The sequence below is a fragment of the Cuculus canorus genome, chromosome 4 (assembly GCF_017976375.1).
Source record: "Cuculus canorus isolate bCucCan1 chromosome 4, bCucCan1.pri, whole genome shotgun sequence".
Taxonomy (NCBI): domain Eukaryota; kingdom Metazoa; phylum Chordata; class Aves; order Cuculiformes; family Cuculidae; genus Cuculus; species Cuculus canorus.
Window position 1 is genome coordinate 64452262 of NC_071404.1, and position 14722 is coordinate 64466983.

The following is a 14722-nucleotide window of genomic DNA, read 5'->3' on the forward strand; positions in this document are numbered from 1 at the left end:
ACACGTTTTTCGAACGCCTCCGAGGATGGTGACTCCACCACTTCCCTGGGCAGCCTGTTCCAGTGCTTCAGTACATACTTAATTTTAACTCCTCATGCAGCCTGTGTAAGATTTGGAGGCCTCAAAGCAGCTGTGTTATGCCTGTGTGTTTGCTCAGCACTCACACTTGTAAGGCTCTGGTTTCAACTGATTATTACTTGCTAGATTTTAATCATTTGGCCTTGGCATTTTCATAATGCCTTCAGCATCGGGCTGAAGGAAGCTTTCCAGAAACAGCAAAAATTGTTCCACTTCCTAAGACAGAAAGGGGGGGAAAAAATCTATGTTGCCCGTGTGCCTACAAAATACGTCATAGACTCTTCATTAAGAAGCGCTAGAATTTTTTTAGTATTATTTATTTATTTATTTTAATCTGCCACAGGAGTTGTTACGGTGTCAAGGATTTACCTTATTTCTTCTGATCTGGGGAGGAAAAAAAAAGTGTATATATATATATATATATATATATGTAAGAGTGCTTGTGTATATATGAGTGTGTGTATATACATGTAGGGGGGTGTGTGTGCGTGTATATATAGGTCGGTGGGTGTTTGTATATTTATGTGTGTTCATGTGGCAGATAGGAATGATTTGACTCGATCTAAGAGGTCTTTTCCAACCTAGTGATTCTGTGATTCTATGTAGGTGTGTGTGCATATATATGTGTGTGCGTGCATGCATGTGTATATGTGTGTGTGCTTGTGTATATGTGTGTGCATGTACCTATATATGTGTGTGTAGGGGTTTGTGTATATATATATGTGTGCATATATACGCTTGTGTATGTGTGTATATATGCACATCTCTATATGTGTGTGCATGTACGTGTTTGTATGTAAATGTGTGTGTGTCCCTATATCTGTGTGTTTGTGTGTATGTGTGTAGGTATGTATAAGTGTAGATGCATGTAAGTGTAGATGTGTGTATGTGTATATATGTGCATGTGTGTATATACGTGTGTGCATGTATATACATGTGCACATATATATGTGCATGTGTGTTTATGTGTGCGTGCACGTATGTATGTGTGCATGTGTATATATGTGTGTATATCTGTATGCATATGTGTATATATGTGTGTATCTATCACTGTGTATAGATGTGTGTGTGCATGTGTGTATATGTGTGTGTGTATATGTATGTTCGTGCACGTATGTGTGCATGTGTATGTATGTATACGTGTGTATCTATATCTTTGTATAAATGTGTGTCCATATGTGTGCGCGCGCATATATGTGCATGTGTGTATATATGTACATGTATGTATATATGTGTGTGCATGTATATGTGTGCATATGTGTATATACGTGTATCTATATCTGTGTGTATAGATGTATCTGTGTGTGTGCATGTGTGTATATCTGTACATGTGTATGTGTGCATGTGTGTATGTGTATGTTCATATGTCTGTGCACGCACATATGTGTGTGCAGGTATGTGTGTATCTATAGCTGTGTATTCATGCTGACTGGAGACTTGTCCGAGTTTATCGTCTCAAATTGGCACCTACGTCCAAAGCAGAGGCTGCTTTGACCTCTCCCGTCCCCGCGCCTTCCCTCGGCTCCTCTGGCGGCCCCTTTCCCTGGAGCACCTCCGGACGGCAGCTCCCCAGCCGCGTTCCCTGGGCCGATGTTCCCGCTAGGTGGCGCCGTTGCTCTTTCGCCGCCGCCCAGCGCGCTGTGCCCGGCGGTGCCGGGAGCGCGGGGCTTACCGGTAGGGGGTTAGCCTGGAGGAGAGCAGGCTGAGCGACCTTATCGCTGCCTACAGCTGCCCGAAAGGAGGTTGGAGGAGGTGGCTGCTGGTCTCCTCGCAAGGGACAGGTGATAGGATGGGAATAAATGACCTCAGGCTGCACCAGGAGAGGTTCAGATTGGATAGTAGGAAAAATATTTTGCTCAAAGACTTGTGAAGCATTGGGACGGGCTGCCCAGGGAAGTGGGTGAGTCGCCATCCCTGGAGGCGTACAAAAATCACGTGAATCATAGAATCCCCAGGTTGGAAAAGACGTCTTGAATCATAGCGTCTGACCATTCCTATCTGCCACTAAACCATGTCCCTGAGCACCTCGTCTGCCCGTCTTTTAAACACCTCTAGGGATGGGGACTCCACCACCTCCCTGGGCAGCCTCTGCCAGTGCCCAAGGACTCTTTCTGTGAAAAAGTTTTTCCTGATGTCCAGCCTGAACCTCTCCTGGTACAGCTTGAGGCCATTCCCCCTTGTCCTGTCCCCCGTCACTTGGGAGAAGAGGCCAGATCCCTCCTCTCCACAACCTCCTTTCAGGCAGTTGTAAAGAGCAATGAGGTGTCCCCTCAGCCTCCTCTTCTCGAGGCCAAATTACGTCAGTTCTCTCAGCCTCATAAGACTCCTTCCTCGTAAAACTTGTTCTTGAGCCCCTTCACCAGCTTTGTTGCTCTTCTCCGGACACGCTCCAGAGCCTCAACATCCTTCTTGTAGTGGGGGGCTCAGAATCCAACACAGTACTCTAGATGCGGTCTCACCAGTGCTGAGTACAGAAGGAGAATAACCTCCCTGGACCTGCTGGTCACGCTGTTTCTCATACAAGCCAAGATGCCATTGGCCTTCTTGGCCACCTGGGCACACTGCTGGCTCCTGTTCAGCCACTGTCAACCAACACCCTCAGGTCCTTCTCCTCCAGGCAGCTTTCTAGCCACACTTTCCTTAGTCTGTAGCCACACAGGGTTGTTGTGGCCTGAGTGCAGGACCTGGAATTTGGCCTTGTTAAACCTCGTCCAATCCGTCTCAGCCCACTGGTCCAACCTGTTCAGATCCCTTTGGAGAGCGGTGGCACTTCAGGACATGGTTTAGTAGGCACGGTGGTGTTGTTTTAGTGTTGGACTGGATGACCTTAAAGGTCTTTTCCAATTGTCTTCTTAACAATTCAGAAGCCACTGGACTGCAATTCACATACTGCGTTTTCAGAGAATGAGGTATTTCAAGGCATATTCAAGGAGCGAAGGCCACACATAGTCTGCTGGTGTGTCTGATAAAAACACCGCCACATGCTTGCAGGGTATCATCAATTGATGGGTTTCGCAGAAGTGCTATTGCAGGTGGTTTTATCTTTCAGATATCCTGCCTATGGATAAATCCTCTAAAATCCATCTCATCTGCTGAGTTCACTATGCCTGAAGACGATGCATGAAATTATGAACTCGCATGATTCTGTTCTTACTGGAATGAAGTAAGATGAGTTCATTGCCAGAAAATTAGTCACTATTGCTTAATTAATCTCACATTTCTTGTTAGTCCAGCCAAACTTTTGACTTTGTGCTGCCACTGACTCTAATGTAATTTGTCTGGTAAAAAATGAGTTACAGTTCAATTCAACTTTTCAAGGGTTTGTCTCTTCCCTATAAATTCTCGAAAACTACATAGTTGAGTTTGTCTATAATGTATTGCATTAAAAAAATCTAGATTAACAAAACAGTAAGGCTGGAAAAATAGCACACAAGATAAATTTAACATTACTTGTGCATCCCGTGGTTTTTCCTTTCTATGAAAGTAGAAGTACGGTGTTTATATATACAAACACACACCACTTAATTTTGCTATGTCAGCATGGTTTATTCATCTTCAGCTGTGATGGCCTTTACTTCATCAGCTTTTAATACTTTGTTTTATCTTCATTGCGAAAGATGAGATACAGTATTCATATTCTGAGTGACTTATGGCTGAATTAGTGATTTCTTTGTGGACACTTTTGTAGTACTTTACCATATCCATGTAAAATCAAGCAGTCTTACTGGGCAACCTGGATAGTGTTGTGATACGAAGTTTAAAATTGCCAAACTGCTATTAATTACAGTGGTCACGGTGATATGTCTTGAAAATGCTTTTCAAAGCACTCTGCATTTTTATACCATATTAGGTATTCAGAAAACCATTATGATACATTAAACTTTGGCTGAAACTGCAAGTACTCAGCAAACTTGGCCAGCTGTTTCATGTGGGACATGTAAGAAGTGAGAGAATTAGCGATCATCGCATTAGTTAAGGTTTCCGTTTGAAGTCCTGCCTTGTGTTACATACAGAGGCAGACACAGGATCTTGTTCTTCAGGCAGCATACAACGGCCTTGACCCTAGGAATATACTTTTTCTTTCTTCCTGCAGTGATCTTCGTTATTTGGCACCCATCTTCTGTGTTATTTAAAAATCAGCCAACAAATATTATAGAAACATAAATGAGACAAACTTATAAGGACAATTGCAATCTGGACTATGCAGCTATGATCACTGTAGAGCAATCCTGATCACAAGGCGTATGCACAGAAGAGCACGTTAAGAAGGAATAAGCATTTGTAATTTTGATACTCTGATCTGATGCTTGCAAGTGAAGAAATTCATAATATTCTTTTTTAACATCATGTGTAATTCCCTGGCTGTTTGGGAAAGCAAACTGGAAACACCAAACAAGATTTTGTGGAATTATAGGAACACCCACAGGGGTCATCAGTGAAATGGCAATCTTTAGATGCATCTGACAAACATCTACTACTTGAGCTAACTGCATCGTTGACAGCAGTAGCAGAGAGTTATCTTTTATACTGACTGACAGCAGAAACGAAGAAAGGGTGTGCATCCTGTGGATTCCCTACCCTCATGCTGAGAGGTGAAAAATTTTGCCAGACCACCCAGGACCCTGGAAGGAAGTCTTGTCCAGCTCCTCAAAGACTAACCCTTTCCATCCTTGTCTGACTACTCCTCATTTCTCTGCTTCAGTCTTCCATCTCACCCTCCTCCCTGCCACTGTATTTTGACCCAATATTCTTTGTTGAATCCTTTATCTCATTTTTCTTTATTGTTCATAGCTATCTCAGTGTGCGCAAAATTTCCTGACTCACTCTTGGTTCAGGTGTCCCTGTTTCACTGGTCTTTGAACCCAGTACTCTCTGGGTTTAGATTAGAGGAGCTTTTTATCGCTTCAAAACCTACAAGTTTCCTGTTACCTCCTGGTTACTCCTGGCTTTTGCCCCAGGGAGTACCACACTGTCCCTCTGCTTGCAGGTTTCATTTTCTCTGTTTGCCGTTTTCATTTCCAGCACTTCCAGTACCAGTTTCCCTCATCCCATCCTGCATAATAGGGACCTTTCTAAGACTTGGAGCCCTTAACCATAGTGTATTTTCCTGAACCATGCTTATGGTTCAGGAAAGGAAATAATTATTATGGAAATTATTATGGAAAGGAAATAATGCCACTGAGGACATCACCTGCATGAAAGTTTGTGATGTTAAACTTGAGTTGCCCACTGTTTGTTGACTTGTATCAGCAATGAGAACAAGGGTATTTTACTTAGAAAAGCCTTATAATAATTAAACATTGAGTGCAATAAGTTAACCTCAGGAAGTCTGATTTATATGGGTTTATGCATCGTGCCTAGACAATCTAACTGATTTTCAGAATTTTCTGTCTCTTAAAGCTGTATCGTATTTAATTCAGAAAAAAATTCATTAGTGCTAAGTGCATTAGCACACACTATTATCAGTTCAGGAGCTGGGATGTTCAAGTATTTTGTCTTTGAAATATCCTCATGCTTATGAACTCTTTCAGTACCTTCCATTTTTACAACTTTCCAAATAAGGAAGAAACACACAGAAGTCTGCTAGCTTTATAAAAATAACAAAAATTACATCAAAGTTCTAAACAGGCCCAGTGCTTTGGATGTTTAGAGGAAGGTGATGGCTGTGTTTGAGTGAATATTATTATTTCTTTTCTTCTGAAAGAGCACCTGGAGACCCCATTTGTGATCAGCTCCCCACTGTGTATTGTATATACACATAATAGCCTTTGGCATGCAGGAGGTCAGACGAGAAGGTGTTCTAGTCCCGTCTGGCCTTAGACTATGAATAATAGAAGACATTTGCTGCCCAATGTTTACAATGAAAACAGACCTGGCAGATGGTGAGGAAACATGGAGGTACTCTGAATTCCTGCTTTATAGCTGGATAACTGAGAAACAGATAGGCGACTTGCCCAGGGTCACAAAGAAAGTTGAGTTAGTACCAAGAATTAGGCTGAGCACCCGTCAAATGACTTAGCCACAAGCCTGGACTTTCTTTTGCAGTCTTTGTTAGTTAATAGACTGTTGGTGCAGATGCTGGACACCATTGCCAGCTCCTCTTTAGCTGCTTTTGAGAAAGTAATACTGCTACAAAGCAATCTGTCTCCCCTTGAAAGGACCAAGATGCAACCTTTGGACTGTAGAAGTGCTGGCGCATAACTTTGCAGTTCTTTCTCTACATACTTAATGATAGCGTGAAATAACCTTATGCTAAGCAACTATTCACTGTAAAGAGGATGGACTCATAAGTGCATTTTGCAAGCAAAATAAGTGAAATTTAGCAGTGATGTTTTAGGTGTAAATTCACATCAGGGACCTACAGTTCACCTTGCTGCTTGCCTTTTGGTCTGCCTGTGTCCAAATTTTAAATCTTCACAAGTCTCTGCTCACCTAGACACTGGACTTGCCTGATTTCTATCTGTGCCTACATAAATGCATCTCTAAGGGTTCTCATAATTCATAAAGTTGGGATTTCGCTGCTTGTCCCAGCTCCTGTGCTCTGCTTTCTGTTGTCCTTAGAGTAGGCTCTGCAAAGTGCATGAGAGAAGGAAAGAAATACTTCTTTCTGTTCAGCTGCTCAGTGCCTGCTACACTTGTGCAGGAAAGCTGGGATTTAGTCTTTCTGAAGGGATTTAGGCCTGTGTCCTAGAAGAATGCTCAGTTGCTAAGCTGTAACTCTCTGGGTTGGCGCCATGCTCACTTCCATTTATTTGCTAAAAATACAGTGGGTTTCCTGCTTATTATAGTTATTCTTTTTATTTAATCTCATTCCAAAGCACCTACGTTTTTCCATATATCAGCATAAGGAGTGCAGCAGCATTTCACCAAAGTGCCTCAGTACCTACAGTCACAATGACTTGCTCACTATCACTAAACTCGTATCGGTAGCTTAACCTGCCCAAATTCAAAACTGTCTAACTGAAAACAAGTGGCCTCACTTTTGCTGATTTTTCTGAAGTTTCTTCCCTGAGCAGTGGAAAGAAACCAGTGAGAGTTCTTAAAGACTTTTAAATCATCAGAGAGAGCACAGAGGAGGAGGACTACTGATTTCCCACTGGCTTTTGTGGAGAATTTCCCATGCCTCGGGTTCCAAAATGTCAGCTGGGAACAATACACCCTTACACGAGGGAAGGCAGAAAAAAGGAATATTTGTTGTTCTTCTACACATATGGAAATCTAGGAAAATCAGTTGGAGAGATGAGTGCTGTTATAGTAGCAGTACTATCCCCAAATACTTTTAGATATTTCACCTTCCATTCTTGTTGCAGAGGAAGAGAGCTGCTGTTTTTTCTTACTTCAAATCCTAATCTTATATGAAGCAAGTCTAATTTACACTTTACAGCAAAGATTTCTGCCATGGTCAGAAACAGAAAAATGACCGTGAAATTTTCCAATATTTCCTCATTTGCTTTGACTGGACCTAATAGAATTTGTTACTACCTAAGCTGTATGCAGGTTCTACAGCTGTTTTTCCTCTCTGTATTTGTGATCTTTTTAACATTTGTTTCTCAAATCTCTAGGAATCCTGAAAAAGGGACAAAAGTTTAGATGTAGTCAGTGACAGGTAGTTTAAGGCTAGAATTTGGAGTTCAGCCTCTGCATATCCCAGAGCATATACATAACCAGGGTAAAAACTTCTTTTTCAGTTTCTCTTAAAATGTACGTTCTTTCTCATGTAAACCACAGAAAAAACCTCTCTTTGTATCACAGTAGCACTGGAGCCACAGTCAGGATCACCAATGAACAAATACCCCAACTTGTAGTTTTGTTTAATCTGGTTTTGGCTAATTTTTTTTTTTTTTTTTTTTTTTTTTTTTTTGTGTAGTTTGCTCTCAGCTGAAATGCAAGACTCATTTGCAAAGCTGAAATAAAATCAAAGCTTTTTTGTTTGATAAGGATGTGAAGAGTTGTTTTGCATAAAAGAAAAAAAAGGCTTTTTTTTTTCCTCAACCTGTACACTCAACAGACGCTGGTCTTAGTGGATAAAATATTTGGGGATTTATTATTTGTAAAGAAAACACTAATACTGAAAAAAAATAAAATATTTTTGGAAATCCCCTTCCATTTATCACACTGTCAAAGGCGAATAAGTGTTGCACTAAGCTACTTGTCATTTGATTCGAAATGTGTTTTCCTATTTGCTTCAGTAGAAGAATGTACATAGAGGTTGCATTTATGTTGTTATCATGGAGGTTTGCATATACAACTGCATGCTACATCAAGAATGTAGATAAAACGCAGAATGATATGAAGAACACAAAGATATAGCTGCAGTGTGTACAGGTTTACATACATAGTATATATTTGTTACGCTAACTCCTGCTTAAGACATGAGTCGTCCATTGTCAAGTTAGCAATAGTTTGGAGCAGTGGTTTAAGGTTCACATACTGTTGTTCTTCCCACCCTTGGAGTGCCTCTGGGAAAATACTGTACATAATTCAACTGATTTATGTAGTTTCATTTGGACCTAGTTAGGCTGTGTATCATTTATCTATGTGTCTGGATATCAAAGAAATGTGAGTGAAGATGGGCATTCAATTAACCTTAACACATTTTATTTTAAAAAATAATTCTTCATCCAAATTGTGCTTAACTTATTTTGGCTCTATGTTTTTGCTTTCAAAAACTAGGATGCAGTTCAGCACCAGACAGTTTGAGGGGTATCAATGTGTTTTATGATTGTGTGATGCTGAGGTTTTTAAGATTGTCTGGTTGTTCTTAAACTGTTAAAAAAAAAAAAGTACAGAAATATTATTGAGCATGTATTCCATTTCCAGGAGAGGGGGAAAAAAAGAGGAAATCTATTATTTAAGAAAGAAATATAGCCAGTGTGATAAAAGTGCCTTCCCACGTCTTCTGGCCAGGTGCTACGTGCATATAAATGTTTCACGTTAAGCTTTAAGATCAAGGGAACAGTCTGTGGGGAACCTTGTTTCCTGGAGATCTGCTTGCTAGAGTAGCTCCCAAGTACTGACTTCCCATTTTTTATTTGGTTATTAAGGATGAAAGGCTACATCATTTTCTAGAATAGCAGTTCCTTGCATGCTATTAGTTTTGTCCACAGCTATGAAGTGTGCATTTCCATAGGTTCATGTGGATACTTAGCCTAACTCAGCTTAGCCGCTATCACGGCTGCTTTATGTATGTTTAATTCAAAGGATCACCTTTATATCATATTGTAGAGTGAACAAAAGATATATGGTGTCATTAGTTGGGGAACTGTCTTTTTTAGATACAGTTGATTATAATGGGTCTCCAGCCTATGTAATGCAGGGCACTCTGTTACTACTGAAAAGGAAACTTTGAAAGTCTAATTTTCTGACATGATTCACTCTTGGCAGCATGTGTGTGTGTATGTATATGCAGCCTTGCACGTGCAAATCTCTAGTATGAGGTTTTGCATGTTATCAAATATACACAGAAACAGTAGAAAAAAATACGATTGAAATCCATTTGTACTCAGTTTGCATCAGCAAATCAACCATAGGATTAGAAATTCCAGCACTGATTTATTTATCACAGCTACCCTGCATAAATATCCCTTCCACGAAGTCAAGGCTTCTTTAAAAAAAGACTGGCACAACTAAAACAGATGTTTCAAATATCTATATAACAAGCTTAGCAGATACTTTTTAGTCTTGGGGAAAAAGCTTGGTTTAACTTCTGTATTTTGTTATTTAGCTAGTTTTTATATTTCTGGTAAATGCTATCAACACGAATATTTCTCAAGTTCAAATAAAACAGTTGCAATAATCTTTTCTTTGAAAAAATGTAATAAACAATTTAGATAAAAATTCTTGCACAATATTATTACCTATATAATTAACAGAAATTATGTTAAATCAAATCATATCACTCTAAGATGATTAATGGTAATAGCCTTTATACAAAGGTATCAAGGAAAACACCATAGCTTTGGTAACAATTTAGAATGAAACAAAGACCTGCAAAATTGAACAAAATCTGGTAATTTGTCAAGGGTTAGATTAAATACAGAGCTGGGTTTTTTCTTTTCTTAGGGATGAAGGATCCAACTTATCAATCTTTCTCTTCCTCTGACCTGTCTGCTTTTGTCTCACTCTTTAATGTATTTGAAGGTTCTTCAGATTCATCAGGATACCTGAAAACAGGTGTCACGGAGTTACTTGGGAAAAGCCTAATAAAGGCCAACTACTACCCAGCGAGTTACTGCTCGTGCATTTTTTCTAAGATGACAGTCGTATCAAATATAAAATAACAAGGAATGATCTGTATTCTGTGCCCTTCAGATGATGTTACTGAATCTCTTTCCTGCCGACTCCAGGGAAGAGCAGTTGTGTTGCTCAAAATCAGACACGTAAGTGTAGAAAAGTGAAACATATTTTTGTTTATACCCCAGATTTGCTTCTGGGACTGAGGAGCCCATATATATATATGCGCAAAATATGTGTCTGAGAGCGTCTATATATAAATCTCATTCTTCTAAGTCTTCTGATGTAGACATAGAGATGTGTAAATGGTACCATCTTTCTCAGAGATACAAACTGACTTCTAACACATGTACCCTGTTAAGCGTAAGAAAAGAAAGGAACATTCATTTGCAAGTAAATATAAATGATATAGCAGAAATAATAATTTCAAATATTTTCTATTTTTATATTAAATTCACTTTGGCTTTGATTCCCTCTCGCTTGTTTGCTCTCTCCAGACCTCCCTGTGACTGTCGTTTTTCAATAGCTTTGTAGAAAGTGTAATCCAGATTTCTAAAAATGGAGGGCAACTTTTTGTTCCATGTAAATATGATTAAGAGGAATTTCCATGCGATTATATGAAGGCAATAGGAAAAAAAGAGAGCAAGCACAACTCTTTATCATCTTCACAACAAAACCAAGACTAAACCACAAGGCTTGATAATTTGTTATCTGATAGTGTTCTATATAATTTTGAAATATTTTGTGAGACTTTCTTTAAAAAGCTATTTAAATCAGATAAAAATATCTTTTTGGAACTTAGTCTTGCTTTATCTTTAACATAATGCAATGTGTATGGAGAAAACATTATCAACTTCTAAAACTAAATAAGTGGTTTTGTTTAAGTTGCTGTTTAAAAAAGTAATATCTGGAAAAGTTCCATTTTGATTCTTCATTTCAGTGCTGCGAAATCTAAGACTTGGCCAGCTAAAATTTACTGACTTATAACCAGCTTTGCCAAACTTGTTCTCTTTCTCCATCCACTATTATTTATACCACTTCCATAGAAAAGAAAATGGGCTCCACTAAGAAGTTGCCTTAAGACGGAAACAACAGGAAGGATTTCCAAGTAATAAAGATAATGACATAATTTCAATTAATTTAGTTTAGAGGAGTAACACAGATGAAAGCACAGTAAGCAAGAGACTAATATCCTTCGCAGAGGAAGAATACAGATTATCTGTATTGCCCTAGCAGCTCTTTGTTACAGTAAGTACTTAAGTTTGAATGCTGTTTTTATGGAATAGTTCAGTTCACGAGTTTCTGAAAACATTGTAGGAGTGAGAGTTTAAAGAATCAAGACATTTTCTTACAGATTTATCAGACTTGGAAGTGAATATAGTCCATCTGACATGAAGGGAAATTAATGCTGTTAGATTTATGCTCCTAACTTAGCAATACATTTTTTTTTTCCAACATCCAAGGATGGATTTGAACCTACATTGAGGAGTACATATAAGCTCATTAATACCTTCCTTGAAAAGAATGATGCAGTTGTGTTACCAAAGCAGCTTGTATCATAGTCTCTGTTACCCTCTGTTTTCATATGTTTTGTTGGTTTCATATAGAAAGTCAGGGTGTCAGAAAAGCGAGGAGTAATAAACAGTTTCCTAGCTCCTGTGGAGTATGGGGGTACAGTTTCAGAGATATTTCCTGAGGATTTTAACGTAAAATATCTCTTTTGGGGTCTGAAGATACCATATTCTTCTTTGTTCTCTACCTCTGACACAATATTTTGGCACAGGAAGCATTTTGCTTACTTCAGTGCTCTGTTAAGTGTTTCATGGGCTGACATGAACTAAATATCTGGTGGGCAATTCTGATACAGGATTATCCATAGCCATAATATGGCTGTCTATGGCTACAGGACAGTTGAACTGGTGACCAATGTGAAGGCCCATGTCCTTATGTTATGCCTTCATATTTTTCCTTCCCTTTGCTTGTATTTTCATTCTAATTTCCTAGATCTTTTTCTGTTTTTTATTTTGGGAAAGAAAATATTCACTGTTGATATTTAACATTATCCTTATTTTCTCAGACTTCTTTTCATCTTAACAGATGTTACAAAGGGAAAGTAAATATTTTTATTTCTAGTACTTCCTTTTCTATTACTAAATTCCTCTTTTCTTTCTCTTATTTCTAATCCTTTGCTTTGATTCCATCTTCTTTTCTGTCTGTCTCATATTCTATCACCTAATCTTTATTTTACTACTTCTCCTCCCCTTTCTTAATTGACCTTTAACTGATCCTATAGTAGGATTGGGGTTTTTTTCTTCCTCCAAAATATGGAATATTTCGATATCTGTTTTTTTTCATTCATTCAAGCCTGACAAATAATTTGGTTGATTTTTTTATTTTTTAGTCTCAGCCATCCTTCTCCACTCTCAGGACTATAGAGGCATGAGGTGGAGCTTTGTAGTTCTGAGAAAGGATAGAAAAGCAAGGAAAAAAAAAAAATCCAAAGTGAAGGAGCCCCCTTGAGAGCTGAAAACCACCCTTCCCTGATGCGGAAAAACACGTCATTTATACTGTTTCTGACAGACTGCAACTGCTTTAAGGTAAGCCTCGCTTATTGATAATGTAAGTGGTTTGGTCTGCATGTAACTCTGAATTTCAAAACTGTACTAAAAGGGAAAGCGAAGTTTTAAAAGTAGTGTGCCTGCTTAGAAAGTGTACTCCGACATACATGGAGCTTGGCTTCAATCTGATCTTCATGCTTTCCCTGCAAATCGAAGTGCTTGGTCATTAACACAGCGAGTCACAGTAATGTGTTATGATCTGATCTGGCATTTATAAGGAAACAGAGTGTCTAGCCCTGGATGCCTCTCCTACAGGTCATTTGTCCTAGTGATAAAGAGAGTGCTTGCTCCCAAGAGAAAGCAAAGCCTCCCATTATGTCAGCTCACACCCTGGAAAAGGCTACTGATTTCAGTGCATCTATTTGTGATGTGCTCTCTAAATGGGGTCAGTGTTATAACTGGGAGGAGGGAGCAGTTTCATCCGTGAGTGAGTGCTCAGAGAAATGGTATAACTGACTCTGTCAAAGATGAATATAACATGTAGACAAGCAGACATGTTTTATATTTACTTTAAAAAAAATACATATATAATGATTTGTTTCTTGGATCATTGATTTATATGTCAGACAGATGAAAAGCAAAATTTCTATGATGCCTTTATCATTGTTCTGACAAGGACTGCTTTCAAGTTAAAGACTGATAAAGAATGCCAACTTTTGACATTACTAGAACAGCCCTATCTGCTTTAATTTTCTTTTGTTTTCATGTTGTCAAAGAAAGGCCATTAGAGAGAAATTATGATCTCACACCATTTAATCTAGTGAAGTGCATTAGTTTTCCATGAATTGCCCTAGCCAGTTTATATAAAGCATTCTATAATCTCATTGAGAAACAAGCTAAAGAAAGTGGAAACTGCAAATATCAAACATCATCAGTCTTTAGACCAGAGGTTCTTAAACTGCTGGAAGACCATGGGTGACTTGTCCACAGCTGAACCATTGTGTCATATTGCACAGTTAAATGTATGAACCCGTTTGTTCTATGTGACTGTACTTTTGTTTGCACAGTTTTCTTAGCGTGCTAGAGACCGCTAGAGTGTGCTCAATTATAAGTCTGATAGGAAGCAGAGATAGTGGTACATACGGAGTGTTCAAGGTTGCTGAAAGTTTATTTTTTCCACTAAATTAGGGAGCTAGTGCTCTTGTCATTATAGATCAAAGTTAATTGACCTCATACCATTAGCATTAGTATAGCTACAGCACAGAGTTTATACAGAAAACTGGAGAATTTAAAACTGAAAAGTTTCATTTTGACCTCTCTGCCCGTGCGTGCGCTGCAGTTTCACACTTCAGGTGAGGAGTAGCTGTGCAGATTATGAAGATTTCATACAAAAGTTTGTTGCCTTGGATCACATTCTGGTTCCAAAGTATTCTGTTTCAAACCAGTCCTTAATCTTCTGCCTCTTTCTTCTCTTTTCTCTTTTTTTTCTTCTTTTACCAATTTACTAGTTCATTGACAGTGTTTTCTGTAAAACATAAATGACAGTAATAATTTTCACCTCTTTAACCTGGCATAGTCAATGTTTTCAAGCCTTTATAAACATTAGCTGCATCAAGTGTTGCCCAATCAAGGAGGCCTGTATTATTCATGTATTTATTGACAGGTAAACTAAAATAAAACCCAGATTCAGGTAGTTTCCTTGCAAGCATAAGACCATATGTGCAAAAGTAAAGAAAAGAAAACGTATCTTCTGACATCTATTCCTATCCTCAACCACACAATGTGGTTTATCCAAATATGTATACGATCATCATTATGATTAAAGAGTTATGATTAACATTCTTTTGGGAATA

The 14722-nt window shown here is 38.7% G+C and overlaps 1 protein-coding gene across 2 annotated transcripts in view; it reads left to right on the plus strand.

The window, feature by feature from the left end:
• The window catches only part of TTC29 (tetratricopeptide repeat domain 29), a 228575-nt gene that overhangs the window by 8390 nt on the left and 205463 nt on the right, over window positions 1–14722 (plus strand). For both annotated transcript variants that reach the window (XM_054066168.1, XM_054066170.1), the window contains exon 2: window positions 12713–12908. The gene's annotated coding sequence lies outside the window, so the exon portion shown is untranslated. The remainder of the gene's footprint in view (window positions 1–12712; window positions 12909–14722) is intronic.